Source organism: Sus scrofa, chromosome 3 (genome assembly GCF_000003025.6).
Source record: "Sus scrofa isolate TJ Tabasco breed Duroc chromosome 3, Sscrofa11.1, whole genome shotgun sequence".
NCBI classification, from domain to species: Eukaryota; Metazoa; Chordata; class Mammalia; order Artiodactyla; family Suidae; genus Sus; species Sus scrofa.
In genome coordinates, this window is record NC_010445.4 from 34635628 (window position 1) to 34657053 (window position 21426).

The window sequence follows — 21426 nt, forward strand, 5'->3', positions numbered from 1 at the left end:
GCTTGGCCACTTGGGTTGATCTTTTTGAATACTACCTGAAGGACTCCTGGATGGTTCCGAAACATGACGGAGCAACCAAGAGTATATATTACTACGTCCTGCCTAAATGGAAGCCTAGAAGTAAATCTTCGGTCTCAGCTACATCTCAAAGTGTTCATCTTTGGGCAGAGGGACTCAGAACAGTCCATGTAGGGGGTTCGTGGCATGGAAAGTATTACGAAGGTAATACATTAGTAGGCAATCTCGGTATTCACCAAGCTCGCAGGAGGGATTCACAAACCTTCATGTGGTTTCTCTGGACAGACATGAGAATCATTTGGGGACTTTATGAAAATGATGCCCAATGTTCCATCCCAGATGAACTGTGTTCGGCCTGTGAGTGGGAGGTTTAGTTATCGGTGATTCTACATTTTCTACAGGTGACTCCTGGAAATATTCTATCGAGGATTCTACATTTTCTATGCAGCTAGGGTTGAAAACAATCTTTGGGAGTTCCCGTTGTGGCTCATTGGTCATGAACCCCACTAGTATCCATGAGGATACAGGTTTGATCCCTGGCCTCGCTCAGTGGGTTAAGGATCTGGCATTGCCACAAGCTGTGGTGTAGGTCTCAGACACAGCTAAGATCTGGTGTTGCTATGACTGTGGTATAGGCTGGCAGTTGTAGCACCGATTCGACCCCTAGCCTGGGAATTTCCATGTGATGCACCTTCAGCCCTAAAAGAAAAAGAAAAAGAAAACAACCTTTGAGGTCAAATCAGATCCGAATGTGATTTTCAACTTTAGCAATTCGCTGCTTGGTTCTACGATGAAGCCTCTCATCACTAGTCTCCTAATCTGGAAAGAGGGGCTAATCACAATATCAATCTTATCAGGTTGTCACGAAGATTAAATGAGATAATCCGCGTAATGGATTTAGGACAGCGCTTGGCACCTAAAAGATATTTGATAACTGATGCTATTGTCGTCACATCTCTTTGTTGTACGAATATTTACCGCAAAGGTGTAGAGTAAAGAGAAAACCCTGGAATCAGCCAGGCTCCAGTGGAGATTTGCGTACCTGGTACTTCTGGATGAAAGCCAAGTTCTCTCCATCCTTATGTCCCCTTTACTGGGGCCTCTTTCTTTCTTTCTTTTTGCTTTTTAGGGCCACATCCATGGCATGTAGAAGTTCCCAGGCTAGGGGTCAAATCAGAGCTATAACCACCTGCCTATGCCACAGCCACAGCGACTCTGGATCCAAGCTGCGTCTGCTTCCTACACCACCGCTCACGGCAACGCCGGATCCTTAACCCACTGAGCGAGGCCAGGGATCGAACCCGCAACCTCATGGTTCCTAGTCGGAGTTGTTTATGCTGTGCCACAATGGGAACTCCATGCTGGAGCCTCTTTCATGAGAAGTGTGCAGAAGTCACATGCTTCAAATCCACACCTGAGTTCTAACAGTTGTGTTCTTTCCACATCCACGGGCTTTCCTGAGGCAACTCGGAAACTCCCAGGCTTGGATGCACCCAAAAGGTTTGATGGAAAAGGTCAAGCGTCCCTGGCATCCTGCCAATCCAGACAGAGCTCCTGCAAATACTTTATCTCCGAAAATAAAAATCCACTGAGGGGACCCGAGGATAATGCGGTATGCACAGACATCCCATGTTTCTTTCCACGACATTCCCCCTGATGCTACTAAAGGGCTCAGTTGTCAGTGACAAGATGGAAGAAATGTGGTTTTTTTTTCTGAGATAGATTATGAATTGACTCTCACTCTGTCTGCCCAGTGCTAACATGTCAGCAGCCAGGAAGGTCAGGCATTGCTTCAGTTCACATCCCCACAGGGTGATAAAATGATCAATGCAGGAGTTGGACCACAGAGGTTCACCTTCCAGCTGAGCCCCTGTCTGAATAACACGAGAGAGGGGAAGTTACTTGGTCTCCTGGCACTTTGATTTTCTCATCTGTAAAATGGGGGTAATATTACACACCTCCGGTGGTCTTTGTAAAAAGTCAATGAACTAATGCTTTTGAAAGATGTTTTTCAAGGTGTTTGGTATTAAAAAAGGACTTGGTGCATTGTGGCTGTGAGGACAGTGCTAGTGATTTTAAGACAACAACTCAGATTGAAGTCGCGTGTGTGCTCTTACACCTGGCAGCAGTCATGCATGGTGGCTTCCATTGGCCCTTGATGAAATATACCATAAGTAGCAAATCCACCTGAACTCAGGGATGCAAGGAACTTTTATTTTTCTGGCAAGGAGAACAAAGGAGCACGTTTACAGGTTTAAAGTTATCGTGGATGGAATGCCGGCTAGGTGAGATTCAGAAAAATTGGTTCCAATCCTGATTCTCACATAACTAGCTCCATAACCCTAGGTAAGTACTTTTCATTTTTCTCAGCCTCTCTTCCTGGGTGACGAAGCCTATTTAGGTTGGAGTAGATGTCAGTTCAAACCCTGCTTGACTATGCTTTGCAAATGTCCATCTTTAGAGAATCAGTGTTGGCTTTATAAACTACCTCAAGACGGATCCTTCTAGGTGGGGTTATTTGAGTGGTGGCTGATAAGAGACCAGGCTTCCTGCCCTGTTATTTAACTGTTAGACTGCAAACCCAAAGGACAGAGACTCAGTCTGCTCTATCCTTGTGGACCTCCATGGGCTGTCAAGGACCAGCCGCTATCCATCTCCTCTTTGCTTTGTGCACCAAAACACTAAGAGGCTGTTGTGCCTACAGAACCTGTACCAACTGGGCTCCCTTGATTTCGAGTTCCATCCAGCCAGTGGCAGAACTGGCTGATGAGTAGGAGATCACACGGGAGGACGAGATAAGAGATCACAGCATGTATTCCCAGGTCTCCTTCCTACTGGACTAGAGTCATACGGGCTAGGGCTCAGTGGTATGGCAGAGTTTCTCTGTCCAAGGTCATGTCCTCCATCAGGCAGTCTTACTATACAGCTGTCGCTCTCGCCAGGCTTAGCAATGGCTTTCTTCACTGGTGCCTGGAGGAGTGGTCTAGAGGAGATACTGGCATTCTTCTTGGTGCTAGCTTCTAGGTACTCCCACATCCCTTGTGGATTTCCCATACCTCATAAGGAGGGCATTCATTAAACTCCCTTTCATTATTTTTTGAATATACTGTTTTTATGCCAAGGCCACCCTCAGTATCATGACTTAACACCAGCAAAGTTCCTTGTATTTAGCAAATGTTCAAGACTTGCTTTTAAAACGACCCTTGGACTTAGGATGAAATCGTCATGTCCAAGTTCAAATCATATACGCGTCATCAGAATCAATGCCAAGATCATCCAGTTGTTTCCCTTTGATGTAACCCTCCCTCACCTGCCCCCACGTTTCCATTCAACGCCCAGTTATTTTGAATCTGTCAAGTATCAAGAATTACAAAAAATGTTGAATTGATATTTTTTAAAACTTAAGATTGTAGTTTATTTTCACCCAAATATTTACCCTTGCCAATGTTCTTCCTTCCTGAAGAACTGAGTTACCAGCTGGTATCATATTCTTTCAACTCAAGGCACTTCCTTTAGCATTTCTTTCTCTCTCTTTTTAAATTTTTATTTTACTTTTCTTTTAAGGGCTGCACCTGCGGCATATGGAGGTTCCCAGGCTAGGGGCTGAACCAGAGATGCAGCTACAGGCCTACAACCACAGCCATGGCTACACAGGATCCCAGCTGCATCTGTGACCCACACTGCAGCCTGAAGCATTACTAGATCCTCAACCCACTGAGAGAGGCCAGGAATTGAACCTGCCTCCTCAGAGACACTATGTCAGGTTCTCAATCTGCTAAGCCCGAGCAGGAATTCCCTTTAGCATTTCCTACAGTGCACCTCCATTCAACGAACTCTCTTAGTTTTCTTTTACCTAAAAAAGTATATTTAATTCACCTAAATTTTTGAAGGCTATTTTTGTTAAGAATTCTGATTAATAGTTTTTTTTAATTTCTTTCAACACTTAAAAATACTGCCCCACCATTTTCTGAAACCCATTGTTTCTAATAATTACTGCAATAATTTCCCTGTACGTATGTTGCTTCCTCTGGTTGTTTTTCAGATTCCTTTTTTATCTTTTCTGTTCACAGCTTGATGCTGATGTGTTCACATGTCTAGATGTGGTATCCTTTCTATTTACTTTGGATGGGTTTTACTAAACCTCTCCGATCCATAAATACATGTCTTACTTCAAATGTAGAAAGTTTATAGAGATTGCTTCTTCAAAACATCATGCCCCATTCTTTCTTGCCTCTCTTTCTAGAGCTTCAGCTAAACATAAATCCGATCTTTAAATATTGTCCTACAAACGTCTGAGGCTCTGTTCATTTTTCCAACCTCCTACTTCTCTAGTTTTCGGATTGGATACTTCACCCAGATCCGCCTTCAAGTTTACTGCCTCTTTCCTCTGTCATCTCCAAAACACCTGTTAAGTCTATCTAGTGAATTTTCATTTCAAACGCTGTGTTTTTATTAGTTCTAAAATAGCAATTTATGTCTTTTAAAGACTTTATAAATCTTTGTTGACATGTCTTTTTTTTTTTTTTTTTTTTTTTTTTTTGCCTTTTAGGGCTGCACCTGCAGCATATGGAGGTTCCCAGGTTAGGGGTCGAATCGGAGCTGTGGCCGCCAGCCTATGCCACAGCCACAGCCACAGCCACAGCAATGCAGGATCTGAGCCGTGTCTGCGACCTACACCACAGCTCATGGCAATGCTGGATCCTTAACCCACTGAGCGAGGCCAGGGATTGAACCCTCGACCTCATGGTTCCTAGTCGGGTTCGTGTCCACTGCTCCACGACAGGAACTCCCTTATCTTTTCACTTATTATTAACATAATTTTCTTTATGTCACTGGGTATAAGTATAATACGTACTTTAAAATACTGTTCTGTTATAGCCCATCTATTTTATCATTTCAGGGTGCTCTCTATTGACTGTCTTCTTCGGTAAGATTCAATCACACGTTCCTTTTGGGTTATAGGTGTTGTCAATGTCATGTTTTTGAAGCTCTAAATTCTGTTCTACTCCTCTAAAGCATGTCAATTTATTTTTTTTTTTGTTTTAGTGGAAAATTACCTCGGTTGGGTTCCAACTATGCACTCCACCTCTTGAGAGGCAATTCAAATGCTGGTTCGTTTATTTCCTCTTTAGCTTGGTTGGCTTGTAGCCTGCCCTGTGCATGGGTGTTTCAGTGAGCAATCAGGCAAAGTTGATCCACAGGATCTAACGCCCTCCCTCTCATGTTCTTTTTCAGGAAGCCCTCCCTCCCTTTTTTAGTAGCTGTAATTGCCTCAAACTATCTTCCGATGTGTGGGCTTAGCCACCCAGTGTGGTGCAGAAGTCTGCCTGCCATCCTAGAAGCTGTGAAGATGCGAAACGCACCCGGAGCAATTTTGTTTTTTTCCAAGTGATGACTCCTTTCAAGAACCTGCCCGCTTTTATGCTCCCAAGTGCTTTCATGCAGCTGTGTTTTCATTTTGTTCGGAGTTTACCATTGTTATTTGCGGGAAGGCCGGTATGCTTTCTAAATCATACTGGAAGTCAAGCTGAAGCACATCTTCTTTATTTTTATTATTATTACTTTTTTTTTTTTTTGGTCTTTTTGTCTTTTTAGGGCTGCACTTCTGGCATATGGAGGTTCCCAGGCTAGAGGTCTAATCGGAGCTGTAGCTGCTGGCCTATACCACAGTCACAGCAACACCAGATCTTAGCTGTGTCTGCGACCTACACCACAGCTCACGGCAATGCCGGATCCTTAACCCACTGAGCGAGGCCAGGGATCGAACCCGCAACCTCATGGTTCCTAGCTGGATTTGTTTCCGCTGCGCCACGACGGGAACACCTGAAGCACATGTTCTTTAAAACTGAATATGACTTTGTGTTTAGAGGTGCCAACAGGGTCAACAAAAATGCAAACCAAAAATTACAGCTTCACTTGAGAAAGGCATCCGACCTATCCCAGAAAGCGTGCTTAAAATAAACGTGTAGCATTTAGTTTTACCGCACGTGTAATTTGGAAACCCAACGACAGTTCTTTCTCAATCTCAATCAACAAGATGCCTCTACATTTAAGGGAAGTAAACTCATATCTCAACAGCTCTGGCCTTTGCAAGCAAGACTGGGAGAGTCACCCAAGGAGTATCATGGGAAGATGATTTTGGTGCTGTATGTTTTATTTGAAAAACTCCACACTGATTACAGGAATAGCAAGCATAACATGGGTACCTCTTAGCTGTCTAGGATCTCTGCCACAGCAGATATCACAACAGTCCTTATCTCAGAGATAAGGAATTGAACACACAGAGGTAAAGAGATGCCACAATTTACCCAGCTTGTCAGTGTTGGACGACCCCAGATTCAAATCTATGTTCCACTACGGACAATGGAATCCTACTTTCACTTAACGTTCTAGACATACTGACTCTCATTTAAAATTTATATGTGTCTAAATTTTTAATGCTAGATGAACTAAGGAGCTTCTATCGGCGAAAGATCAATTAGCATTTGAACTCAGGAGAGCGACCGAATGCATCACTAATTTTCAGATCTTTTGACATGGACCAAACCGTATATCTGGACGTCTGCCGAGCAGGACACTGAAGCTGACTGGCCAAAAGAAATTCCGTCCCCAGAAGGAGTAGGAAGTTGCCGTTGAAAGTCTATCAGACCTTTTTGTAGACCTCATAAGAAATTCCATTATTCCAGAATTCTAACATGATTGAAAACCCAGGGCATCAGTCACTTTCAGAAGCTAATCATATTCTTAACAGCCAGAACAGTGTGACTTTGGCTCAAGATAGGTCACACTTGTTTTTTTCCCTTGGTGGGGGTCGGGGCAGGGCAGGGGGGGACTTAACTAGATTGAAAACAGCTATGCATCTGCAACACACTTGAATAAAAACTTTGCTACCAGCCCAACCTATGCCTTCATTAAAAAGGTCATTTTCAAAGTTTCTGCACATTTTGTTTCAGCCAGGATAAGGAACACCAGGCTGTGGTTTCTCTCCAGCACCGTCTCATGTTCAAATTACCTTGGCACACCCAGAGAGAGTATTTGCTGAGTCTAACTGAATGCTTTGTTGAGAAAGGCCAAACCAGCAGGTCCCAAAGAAGCTGTTCAAGACCCAGGTGCTGGAACCAGGAGAGAAGATACTAAGAAGCTACACATTATTCAGCCTATTTGTCATTGTGGCATTACACTCTGGCCTCGCTGTGCACACAACAGCTGATGTTGTTATTTATGTAAGTTAGCTTATGAAATGCCCAAGTCATTTCTTGAGTCATTTTACTTCCTATGATAATTGCAACAGATACTACAGTTAGTAATAAAGAGAAAAAAAGGGATACAACTTTATACTTTTGATCCAGGGACACCTTCCCTAATTTTGAATCTAGGTACAAAAGCAACTAACTGTGTTATTTCCCTTCCTTTCACAGTAATGGTGTGGAATACTTCCTTCTCCCCCAACTTACTCTCTCCATTCAACCTTGTTTCTTCCTGGGTCTTATCGCTGTACCATGACATCACCATCCCAAGACACTGTTTATTGCACTGTGTCAGGTGCTAGGACTACATTAGTACACACCCTTCGTGGTGGGTTCATTCTCTAGCAGTAGAAACAGCATCTTCAACAAACCCACAAGGAAGGGTGTAATTATGTATTTACCTATGGAAGGATTGCTCTGTTAGTCTTATTAAAGTTACAAGTTCTAACTTACGAAGTTGCATGCATATATTGCTTAGGTGGCCATAACTTTCTAAGTTATGTTACTTTGAAAATGTGTATCGCCTTTAGCTTAATAACAATTTTCTTCTAATCTAAGGATTTTTTCCTTTTTATATCCTTTTTTATGGTATCTTTTTGATTTTTATTTTTTATTAGCATAAAGTTGATTTAGTGTTGTGTCGATTTCTGCTGTACAGCAAAGTGACCTAATCATATATATACATATGATTCTTTTACATATATATATATGAGATATATTCCTCTTCTCATACTATCTTCCATCATGGTCTATCCCAAGAGACTGGACATAGTTCCCTCTGCTGTATAGCAGGAGCTCATTGCTTATCCATTCGAAGTGTAATAATTTGCATCTACTAATCCCAAACTGATCATCCATCCCACTCTCTCCCCCATCCCCCTGGCAACCACGACTCTGCTCTCCATGTCCATGATCTGTTTCTGTTTTGTAGACAGGATCCTTTGTGCCATATCTTGCATTCCACATATAAGTGATACCATATGGTAGTTGTCTTTCTCTTTCTGACTTACTTAGTATGAGAGTCTCTAGTTGCATCCATATTTGTATATTCTAGCTGGAGCTTTTAGTCGCAATGAGCAGTGGGGATGGAGTGGTGTTTTCCTACTCCATCTTTGCTGGAACCAGAAGTCCTCAGTTCTTGTTGAACACATGTACCAATAGCCCTTGGTACCTCTAATGGAGATGAAGTGAGCAGTGGTTAGGAGTTGGTAGTTTGGCTTATTTTTCTCATTGGACAGGGATTCCTCACTGACTATAAGCTACAGCTACAGATGAGTCGCTATTACTGATACTGCTGCAGGACCACTCTCTGCAAAGTGCTGAGCCCTTGTTCAAGCATCTTCTTGGGTTTAATGTTGCTAAATTGGTCTGCAGGGAGAGCTCCATATGACTTGAACAGAAATCGCTCTCTTGTTCTTAGCTAAGTAGAGGAACTGGCTTTTTGTGTTTGTGTTTTTGTTTTTGTTTGGTTTTTCAGGGCTGTACCCGCGGCATATGGAAGTTCCCAGGCTAGGGATCAAATTGGTGCTGCAGCTGCCAGCCTATGCCACAGCCACAGCAACACGGGATCGAGCTGCATCTGTGACCTACACCACAGCTCATGGCAATGCTGGATCCTTAACCCACTGAGTGAGGCCAGGGATCGGACCCGCGTCCTCAGGCACACTATTTGTTACCACTGAGCCACAATGGGAACTCCCTAGAGAGACTGGCTTTACGCACCTGGCTCTACACATGCAGGGCCATCCCTCAATGATCCTTGGTGTTTGTTTCTCTGCTCTGCTTTCGGCTAAGGGTATTCAGCATTTATGCATTTGCTAGGGGTGTTTCACCTATGACTAGGGTGACTATAAATTTATTGCCCAAACAGGGACACTTTTGAGAGTAAAACAGAATGTTAATTGCATGTCCCACTGGAGAAACAGTTGCAAACGGGAACTAGTTTGGGGAAAAGCAGAATGTCATATCCTGTGGTCATCTTACAACTTTACCCCCACCGGGCATTGCCACTCAATGGAAAAGGCCACATCACACCAAAAACGCACGTCTACCACCATGATCGCTTTAGAGTTGATTAGCTGGAAGTCAAACAAGAAACCAAACACAGCAGAGCAAACAGCAACCCTATTTCCTTCTCATCATCAAGGCAGGAAATCTGTGGCTCTTCCTCACCCATGTCCTGATGAGGGAATTATTCCTTTGATCCCTTATCTAGAAATGCTCCAACGAGTTAACTCTTTCTATTTCCATAATTACAACTCAACACATTCCATTCCTCCACCTGACATCCGTGTTATATTTTTTTCACCCTAAACCATTGAGAAGCGACACAATTAAATCAATACTTGGATTTGGGAGTTCCCATCGTGGCGAAGCAGAAATGAATCGGATTAGGAACCATGAGGTTACAGGTTCAATCCCTGGCCTCGATCCATGGGTTAAGGATCTGGCGTTGCCATGAGTTGTGGTGTAGGTCACAGATGCAGTTCAGATCCTGCATTGCTGTGGCCATGGTGTAGGCCAGCAGCTGTAGCTCCGATTGGACCGCTGGACTGGGAACCTCCATATGCCGTGAGTGCTGATCTAAAAACAAAATAAATTATAAATAAATAAATAAGATGAAATTAAAAATCGCTGCAATTCTCACTTAAGAAAATATACGTGGATTTGAAACTGGGGGGAGACCTCTGTCTTATTCTGAATGGAACAAAGATTTTACTACTTCTTCCCTCACTATTAATATTAAGATACAAATCACAGGAGTGGGCTTGGGGGGTGGAGGTGGGGGTCGGGGGAGGGCAGGCTTTAGAATATATCTCTTTGCTGAATAAGTGACAAAAGTTAAAAAGCAGTCATTTAGGCAACTTAAATGTGACAGTGGATGATAGATGGCGGCTGGCAAGGCTGCAAAATGAGAAACATTAAAATCGTATATTAGAATAGATCAAGCTCTGTACTCCAGTGTGTGTCAGCAAGTTTCTTTTGATATGTCAAGTCTCTGTAGGCCTGGAACTCCAGGCTACTTTGAAGATGGATTTTAAAAGGAATATGTTTATGTTTAGGAACTTAATAATGCCATGTGCACCAAAAAGCCCGGGACAAAATCAAACTGCATGCGTTACTGTTTATTTGCTGTGAGATCTTCCCGGGCCTGGCACCCCAGGGCTCTGCGGATGCTCAGAAGTTCTGGAGAGCCTTTCAGAACCAGATCAGGGCGCCCTCCTTCCAGGAAGGCCTTCTGATCCCCCCAGCTGGGGGCATTTCTGCCTTCCCAGCATCCACAGCTCGCTGTTTGGACCTTTCTTGTGGCATTTGGCATTTTCTCCCACGATATAGGTTTGCCTCTATCAGTGTCTTATCATCCCTGCTAACCTGTGAGCTCTTCAAGGACAGAAAATAACAGCTGCATCTCTGTACAGGGCCTGGGAGAGAACACTAGGGTCGTAGGTGTAGCATAAGTGTCTCTGCCTTCTCAGCAGTGCTAACATTTCCTGTGGTCACAAACAGATATTTTGCCATATTATTTTTATTACAATCTTTATTCGTCATAAACTACTCATTCATTTCTGTGCCTTTTTTTCATCTTCCATTCAGTGAATTTCTTTTTCTTTTTTTGCTTTTTAGGGCCACACCCACAGCATATGGAAGTTCCCAGGCTAGGGGTCGAAGTGGAGCTATAGCTGCCGGCCCGCACCACAGCCACAGCAACTCGGGATGCGAGCTACATCTGCAACCTACACCAGAGCAAACAGCAATACTGGGTCCTTAACCCCCTGAGTGAGGCCAGGGATCGAACCCACATCCTCATGGATACCAGTCGTGTTCTTTATCTGCTGAGCCACCAGGGGAACTCTGAATTTCTTGATGACAGAGCATATGTACCATTCCTCATGGGAATCCCAATGACCAGAGCAGGGTCTGAGTCGTGGCAAGTATTTGTTAGATGCATGGTTCAATCAATGACTTAATCCATGCATTCCGGGGGCATCACCTCTTTGTAGCTTAAGTGTCCATGGACCAGTAATTTTGTCTCTTAAGATGCTCTGTGGCCTAGAATAAATAAATTCTCTCTCTGCAAAGCCTGAATCATGTAACCTCCGAGATCCTTTCTACAACCATTAAATGTTCTATCTGCCGAATTCTTTGTCTCTGATAGAAGAAATAATAGCAATCCAGAGTCGTACAAGTTTGCTCTGTATCTTTCATTTATGTAGACACATTCTTCATCATTGTTAAGTCACATGGGGACTTAGGCTTGGAGAGAAAGAAGGAAACACATTCTAGCAGGATGCTCTCTGTTGGACTCTCCTGTGGTCTCCAAGACAAAGAAGAAGCGGAACCTTCAAGCTATCCAAGAGCATGACTTCTCCCACTCTTCCATCAACCCCCCCCCAACCCCCGCCAAAAACATTGTGAAGCAGACAAAGGGAGGTGTGAAGGGAAGGGCTGATCATAGGTTCACTCTCTTCTTCCTCTCGGCTTAATTTACTCCATCATGGGACTGTGGGGTGTTTTGTTTTGTTTTGTTGTCTTTTGTCTTTTTAGGGCTGCACTCACGGCATATGGAGGTTCCCAGGTTAGGGGTCGAATCTGAGCTGTGGCTGCCGGCCTACACCACAGCCACAGCCATGCCTGTAACCTACACCACAGCTCACGGCAACACCAGATCCTTAACCCACTGAGCGAGACCACAGATCGAACCTGGGTCCTCATGGATGCTACTCAGATTTGTTTCCGCTGAGCCAGGGGGGAACTCTGGGAGTGTGCTCTTGAGACCTCTGCCTTCTTTTGGTGTCATTTCTCGATATGTCACCTCGTTCTTCAACTAGCCTCATTCTTCCATATTTTGAAAGTCATTACCCATATTTTAAATAACATTTCTCTATTATTTGTAGAGTGTGATTTCAGAACTGGTCAATGTCCTTTTTTTTTAAAGCACTTTACTGAGGTATGATTGATGTACAAAAATCTGTGCACATTGAATGCTTACAACTTAAAGAGTTTTTGAGAAAAGTATACACCCATGACACCATCATCAGCACAATCTAGGCCATAAATATATCCATACTTCTAAAGGTTTCCTTCTGCTCCAGTAGAGCGTATGTTACATAGTCGAGCCTTTTGAAGCTAGGCCAAGTCTTGAGATATTGGGTGTTGTGTTCTGGGGTATTCTTTAAAAGTCATTTCAGGAGTTCCCACTGTGGCACGGTGGGTTAAGAATCTGACTGCAGTGACTCAGGTCTCTACAGAGTTGGAGGTTCAATCTCCAGGCTGGTGCAGTGAGTAAAGGATCTGGCATTGCCACAACTGTGGCGTAGGTCGCAGCTGTGGCTTGGATTCGATACCCTGGCCGGGGAACGTGCATATGCCGTGGGGATGGTGATGAAAAAAGAAAAAAAGAATGATTCCACTACAACTTGGGTTTTTTTTGGTGGACCTTCTACTGGAGTATAAGGAGTACCAGGAATGACTATGAGAGGGCACACAGGTAAGTTACATTTTTAGAGCACTTCATGTATTAATTAGCATGTCCTGTCCCTGCCCATTGTGAGGATACTTCAGAGTGCATGATCCAGAGTCATATTTTCAAGACCTGAATCCACATACAAGCCAAGGAGGCTACTCAACCTCTTTTAAACGATGTTTCCTCATCTCGTCAATGGAAATAACTAGAGCAGGCCATCTCTTAGAGCGGCGGTGAGGCCCAGGTAAAAATAATGCGGGTGAAGTTTTTCCAACAGTCCCCGGCATATCCGAACCACCAAATGCACTTCCATTATTATTGTACATTTGATTTCTCACAGTGATGGTGCCAGAAGACAGATCTTAATCTGCATGTCACAGCCAGAGCTACGGAGATTCTAAGAGACGGAGAAGGGTGTCTGCTGTAACACAAAGGAAGGAACCAATCCAAAACACAGGGTAAGATGGGCTTTTTGCCCACCAAGAGCTCTCTCAGTGCACCCACAGCAGCCTTCTTTCAGGCTATGATAGTGACGCGGAGGCACCATTGTGAAACTGATGTTCTGAAGGAAGAGAATGTCTTGGAATATTGGGGTGGGGGTGGCGGGGAGGGATGCTGATCCACGGAGGAGAGACTGATGCCTGCGTATCACCTGTATCAGATCACAATTCGATCCCAGCACAAATTATGGTCAAATATGACCCCCCTCTTAGAGTACAGCCCAAAGCCTGGCATTCTAAATTCCATTCTAAGTGTGAGCCAGATACTCAGGAAAGAAAAAATCTTTATTCTTATCAAGCATCAGAGGTCCATACTACTGGCAAACAGAAGGCACTCAGCTATTAAATAAATAGATTGGCTCCTGGACACTGTGCCAGCACTTGCTTTTAAACAGTGCCCAGTGACCAATCGGATGGCAGAAGCAGAAGACACTGGTGTGTCTGAAGTTCCGAAGTAAAGCCCGAGCAGAATGCCAGCTGTGTCCAAACAGAATCCTGCAACTCCACTGCCAGCCAGCCCTGTAGGAGGGCTCCAGTTCTTTCTGCCTGGGTGTTACAAAGGTCTGGGGTGGAGAGAAGTAAGGGCACCTTTACGCTTGGGACCTGCTCTGTAAAAGTTTTCCTAGTTCTAACTGAAGATGCAGATAAAAATCATCTCATGCATAGAACTTCTTAAGACCCATTTTAGGTTGGTTGGTTGGTTTTGCTTCTGTTCTTACGTGTTAATCCCTAAAGATGACACATTTTTATCTGGAGTTATGTGAAAAGCAGCCCTTTTTATAAATGTTCAGGGGGAAACAAACTGTTGTGATGACATGTCTTTCCAATCAACACACTTTTCCCCTTGAGGCAGAGGGCATTTAAAGTCCTGCTTTGTCCATCAGAAGCTCTAAAATATTTGGTACACAGTCACACGAGATGCATATGAAGAATTCATTGGCCTTGTCTTTCTTTCTTTTTTTTTTTTTTTTAATGGGTGGTCATTGACGCAGTGAGTCTTCATAAAAAATGGAGAAAGGGAAAAGCAAGCATCCAAATGGAGGGAAAACCCATCCAATGAGTGGGTCAAAGGTGAGCCAAAGAAAACGGGTCTTGGAAATGATGGGTGGTGCCCGTCATTTGCCAAAGAACCCCAGCTGCCTCTCTGCGCACGTGCAGGGGAGGATGAGCCAGAAAGCCAGATGCTGGTGGGGACACAGAGGCTGAGTGCTTGTCATCCAGGGCTGGCCCTGGCTGTCCGGGTAATAGATCCGCAAGAGGAAATGCTTCTTTTGCTCGATGGCAAATTCCACTTGCCTACACCATGTGCCATTTTCGACACCCCCCGACGACCCATTCACAAAAGACACATCTAAGGCTTTGCGAGGAAGGGGCGCCGAGGGGAAAAGAAGGGGAAGTCAATGGACCAGACGCCCTCACTGTTCCCTCTGCCACAGACCCTCTCGAGCATGGGATTGTCCTCCTATCACAACACGCTTTGAGGACCAAAGAGTCCTTTCCAGAGAAGCTAATGATAAAAACACGGTCTGGCCTAGAAACGGTGAGACAGTTCCAAATCATTCTCGGGCAGGGTGCCAGCTTCCTTGTCGCTTTCCATGTGTCTATTAAAACTGCCAAGCCCCTTCTGCTCGCCATTTTTATACTCAGGACCTTCCTTGCTGCCAAGAACCGGTGATGTTTGGAGACTAGAAAGAACAGACAAGGATGGAAGGGAGTGTTTGAAATTTGCCCGAAAATGGAATTTGTTTTTCCAACGGGTTTCCTTATTTCTTTGTATTATTTTCTTCTCTTTTCTATTCAGTAGATTGGCAACGGGATGATACAGACACAAAGGATTATGGGTGGCGCCAGGTATTGTCTTTGTTTGCTCTCAAGTTCTCATTTGTGTTAAATCTCACCACTGTTTTGATCTACCTGTGTTTTAACCAGGACAACGAAGGAATGTCGGTTCAGGACTTTAACCCTATTATTCCCCATCACTGCCTGTGAAAAGATAACATGACATGCAGCATTTAATGTGTACACTAGTGAAGACCAATGAATAGAACTTTTGGTTACAGTAGAAACATTTATTTTGTCTTTTTTTTTTTTTTTTTTTTTAGGGCTGCACCCACGGCATATGGAGGTTCCCAGGCTAGAGGTGGAATCTGAGCTGTAGCCACTGGCCTACACCACAGCCACAGCAATGCCAGATCCTTAACCCACTGAGCAAGGCCAGGGATCGAACCTGGGTCCTCATGGATGCTGGTCAGGTTTGTTAACCGCTGAGCCATGATGGGAACTCCCTGTACTTTTAATTTTACTCTTTGTTCATTAATGCAAATGAAACTAGCTCTGTGTGGCTTGTGGATACAGTATTAAGAGAGGGCAGATCTAGAACTGTGAAAAAAGTAAGTCAAACATTCAAGTGCTCCATACTGGAAAGGGCTCTGAGCCCAGGCCAACTTGGTCATTTGATTTGCATGTTCAAGTTACTGAATGACTCTGAACCGTGGTTTTCTTGCATGTACGATGGATGCAATATCCCCTTCTCTGTCTGGGATTGTTGTTGTTGCTATGTGTGGCTGAAAGCAGCTAGGAAGCACCAACATACCCAACGGGAAATGTTGCGGGGGAGGGGGCAAATTAGGAGGTTGGGATTAACCTATTCACACTATTACATATAAAATGGGCAAGTAACAAGGACCCACTTACAGCACAGGGAACTCTACTCAATGCTGGGTGATAACCTGTACAGGAAAAGAATCCCAAAAGGAATGGATATATATATATATATATATGCGTATGTGTAACTGGCGGGACACCTGAAACTAACATACCTTTCTAAGTCAACTATGCTTCAGTAAGATTTTTTTTAAAATGTTTAACTAAATATAGTGCCTTGTACAGCTGTCAAGTTTAGAAAGGACAGTAGATGAGGCTGACATCCCTCATTTAGTCTGTATTTTAACCTTTGGAAGGACTTTGAATGTCGTTCCAAGAATTTGTCTTTTAAAAGTGAAGTATCTTATTGTCACACTAATCCCACTTTACAAATGTGGAAAATGATGGGTATAGAGATGAAGTCACTTTCTCAGGTCACTCAGGTGGTGAGTGATGGGGCTGGTATTTAAATGTAGATGCTCAGGTTCTAAGTTCCTATCCACAAAGTCCAGGCTGACTCACAGGTGCCTGCTCCAGCACTCAATCCTTCCTACCTACGATGATCCCTCAAGTTCTGAACTAGAGATTTTGATTGATCAGCCTTAAGCCAGTCAGCACATCTCCTAAACCTGCTGTATATATCATAGATGGGCATGCAACACACTTCAGGTCAATGAGACTGACATTTACTGGGGTCTTTGGATGTTACCAATCAGCAAATGTAGACTTCTGGGGACTGCAGGCAAGCATTCTGGAACCAATATTGTGCCTAAGTTAAGGATGGGACAATACTATGAAAGGCAGAGTGAAGAGGCAGAGAAAACCTTGGCCCTTAGTGATACTGGTGATCTGCTTGATCCAACTTTACCTGTAGTCCACTCAAGAACTGGACTTTCCCATTTAAATAGAATTATTTTTTAAAAAGTATATATTTGTGTTGTTGTTGTAACTAATAGTGGAAAGGACTCAAACTGATGAACGGTCATGTCTTAAACTCAAAATTTGACAACCCAGAAAAAGAGATCATTTAAACGTCAAAATTTGAAACAAACAAATGCATAAAGAAAGTGGTGCTTTTAGCTCAGAGACACGACTCTCTGCTTTGGCGTTTGGAATGAGGTCTCCATAACAAGGGATAACAGATTAACTCTGCAGCAAGCAACAGCAGTCCATTAAAAGAATATTAAGGTTGTGACAGGAAATGATATCAGTAAAACCAATTCCTTGGGAAGAGAGAAGCACCATATGTGCAACCCATACTGAAATGCAAGGGCGAGGGGGCTGTGGGTAGAATTAGGAAAGTCATTAAAGAGACGCCCCATCGTGCCCAGGAGTTGGAAGACATATGCTGCCTCGGCCCCAAGTTGGGAGGTTTCATTTCTCTTTGCTTCCAACTTTAGACTCATCCTATGTCCCTTAGGAAGAAGGCAGGAATAACAGCTGAGCCAGAATCAGTGATGTAGGTCCTGAGTTTGTGGTGACTCGGGTGGGACTGGGCGATGGGCGGGGCGGTGGAGAGAGTGTTGGGTGATGATGTTCTAAGGCCAGGGTTAACCCTGCGACCTTGGTCAATCACTTGAACTTCCTGGCCCTGGTTGCCCCATCTAAGAAACAGAGAAAGGATGATGCTTTGGCCACAGGGAAACATCAGCCTTTTCCCTAAAAACCACGCACGGCTTGCCTCCGCAGTTTTGCTGCTAGGCTCCTTCTGTCCGCACACTTTCCCACTATCCCTTTTTAACTGCTATTTTCAGTGCCAAATGTCATCTGCTGCATGAAATCCTCTCTGACCTATACTGAAGATCTCCCCTTCTATGGCTCCCTGCCCCAGACTTATCACCCAAGGATGGAACTGCCTCTTCTCTTTATCATCAGCAGAAGTTAAGGCATGTCTAGAGCCCGCTTTCCTACACACATCCTAAGCACTGAGTTCCTCGAAGTCAGGGACTGCATTTGTGCATCACTGTGTTTAGGGGGGAACGAAGCATAGGATTGGCACAGGCACACGTTCAAATTCAGGCACGACATTAACTGGCCTGTGGAAGCATCCCCGGTGCCTCTGTTAGCAGGCTGCCCCATTCTCTGCGGTGTAATTGGAAAGACTGCCCTTTGACCTCACCGTTGACTCTCAAGAGAGGTCTTTGGCGCCTTTGGTGCATTTCAGGGTGAAATGGTGAAAATGCATTCTCTTTTTGTTCGCTTTCAATTGAGAGAGACTGAAGAACTCAAACAGACTTGGAAGACGTTGTTCACTCTATTACTGAGAAGCTCTTCTGGGAAATGGGGGGAGGTTGGCAGAGACCATATTTTACGTGCAAGTGTGGAACATACCTGCTCTGCCCAAGAAAGATGCAGGTGCCTGTGGTCCATGGAATTCTGCCCTCACTGATCAGAGAGACCCCTTCTCCTGAGGGATGGAGTGAGGACATGGTCCGAGGTCCCTTGTGGAAACAGCACAAGGAAAACAACGGAGTATCTATCTCGTCCTGTCCCATTTTACAGAGAGAAGTAACTAGACTTGCAGGCAGCCTTTCTCTCCCCATCTGTAACAAATGAAGGGGAAAGCCCCCTCCGCCCATCACCTCCAGGGGGCTTGCCCTTCCTACTTTCCATGCTTAGTGCTTCCCCCACACTCTTGATTCATAAGACCTTTTCAAAACAGAATTCAGAGCCTGCCCGCAAAAGCTTTCATTGGCCATTCTTGATAACGAGGATGGCACTTCCCCCCTGCCTTTGTAATCAAGGAAAGAGACCTGATCCTCAGACACAAAGGCACTGAGAGGTGAGTTAGAAAGATAAAGGGAAGGATGCATCCTCCTGGGTCACCTTAACCTATCATATTTCCAGTTCTTCTGTGTCTTCAAGTGATGTTAAAATGGCAGTGGCCTGCCCCAAATTTCTCTTTCCTTTCACAGTCTAGCAAACACCTCTGCTTCATGTGTCAACAGTTCTACTATGCCCTCAGACTGCCCAATTCCTAGGACCCACTTTAAGTGACAGTCTTAGAGTTCAGGAAAAGTGACATAAGGCTCAACCTAAGTGAATATCTGAGTTTCTGAGATTATGCATAGAGTTGTGTGTGTCAACTCACCACCAGAGTATCAGCCTCTAAACCCCTTTGCTCAGCCAGAGGCCAGGGGGCTGGATGTGGAACTGAGCAATACACAGACCCAGCCATGGAGCAAATGGAAAAAGAAAATGAGGTGAGTGACAGTCTCATTTACACTCAAGATGAAGCCCATCTCTGCTGACAAATGCATTCTATTTTCTGTAAGAGATATCCACTTATAAAGAAGATGGGGTGCATATGTACCATGGAATACTACTTAGCCCTAAAAAGGAATGAAATAATACCATGGGCAGCAACACGGATGCACCTAGAGAAGTATCATACTAAGTGAAGTAAGTAAGACAGAGAAAGACAAATACCATACGATATCACTTGTATGTGGAATCTAAAAAATGATACAAATGACCTTATTTACAAAACAGAAATGAACTTACAGACACAGAAAACAATCTTATTATTTGTAAAGGGGAAGGGGGGTGGGAGGAGTACATTAGGAGTTGGGGTTAACAGATACACACTACTGTATATAAACGAGATAAACAGCAAGGACCTATTGCATTGGACAGGGAATTATATTTGATGTCTTATAATAACCTAAATGGAAAAGAATCTGAAAAAGAATACATACATATATATATATATGTATATATATGAATCACTTTGATGTACACCTAAAACTAACACATCATTGTAAATCAACTATACTTCTATTAAAAATTTTTTCAAATATATGAAAGATATCTACTTGGTTAAGAGTAATACATATAGTAATACATATCCTTGTTTTTAGTATCTTTTTTTTTTTTTTGGCTTTTTAGGGCCACACCCATAGCATATGGAGGTTTCCAGGCTAGGGGTCAAATCAGAGCCACAGCTGCACAACACAGGATCCAAGCCACTTCTGCGACCTACACCACAGCTCACGGCAATGCCAGATCCTTAATCCACTAAGCAAGGCCAGGATTCAAGCCCATATCCTCATGGATACTAGTCAGATTATTTCCGCTGTACCACAAACCCCCTGAAAAAGAAAATTTGTGCTTTGTGGCAAAGGGGTTTGATGCTCATCTTGCTGCTTTCAGGAGAAATTTCACGGGGCTGCAGAAGGCACCAGAAGCTTTCATCCAGGAAGAGACTTCCATGAGTCTCGGATCCCAATCAAGAATATGAAGAAGGATTTTCAAAGTCATCCATTCGTTGCAGATGCAAGTTATTAATGTAATTGCTGGGGGCATGATACACAAGCATGGTCAAGCTTCAGAGGAATGAACAGTAGTTCGTGTGGACCTAAGATTCCATTTGACGGAATCCAATGCCCCTCCACTCAGTGCCATGACTCCTACATGAGATAAGGAGACTGAGATCCCAAGAGGAGAAGAGATATGCTTAGGATCTAAAAGCCAAGTAAGATTTCTCTCAGGGGAAAGGCAAAAGCCTACCCTCTGGAGCAACTATGGAAATCCTGACCATATCTTTAATGCTTTAGTGAAAGTTGGCCAGACTTGCGACTATAACTTTGATTGCTGAGGGCTTCCTCTGGGCACCGATGTCTACTGCCCGTTGGATGGTGGGCTGGATGACCGGGAGAATCAACATTGTGCCCAGGTCTGCCTCAGTCAATGGTGGAATGGAGCTGGTGTAGGAATACCCAGCACGCTCACCCCTCAGATGGATAACATGTGCACCCTACACTGGCCACCAGTCTCCAGGAAGATTAACCGCCAATCATCTACCAGGGCAACTGACTTGGCAATGTACCCCTTGCTGTCGAACGTTCTCTGTTAGTTAGTTCCTTAGTTTCCTGCTCGATATCTGAGAGTTGGCGTTTTCTTCACCTTGCAACTAAATGAACTTGCACTTGAATCTTTTTCTTAGGGGCTGCTTTTGGGAGATTCCAAGTTGAGAGCATCTTCTCTACATAAACTCTACAGGCTGAGCAATCAACCATGTTCAAACCAAAAGGCACAATTTTATTTTATTTCTGCCCCGACCCCACCCCTGCCCTCCCACTAAGAACTGGATCCCCAATGGATGGAAAAACCACAGAAAGACTTAGTCACAGTTTCCTCTGAGCAGAAGGGCAAGGGAATAAATCCTGCATGTCCCCCCAACCCCATGAGGGGTGTGGGCAGTACAAGGGGAACGGGAAGATGAGCTTGGGCATCTGTCTCATTGTTGCCTTTACAGGAACCACGTCTATATGGGAATTTAGAACAGGACTCACTCAATGGCCAATCGCAGGTGATGCCAAACATTTGCTAGATGAAGGCTGATGGAGAGGTAGACCACCTGATTTTTGAAAAATTCTACTGGAGATTTAATTTTCACAAAAGCAACATTGTGATGTGCCCAGAGCATAACATTTTTCTGAGATTTTCCTTGGAAGCTATAGGTACAATGGGCAAATCTTCCAAGTATTTACTTTTTTTTTTTTTTTTTTAGGCCTACAGGTGCAGCCCAAGGAAGATCCCAGGCTAGGGGTTG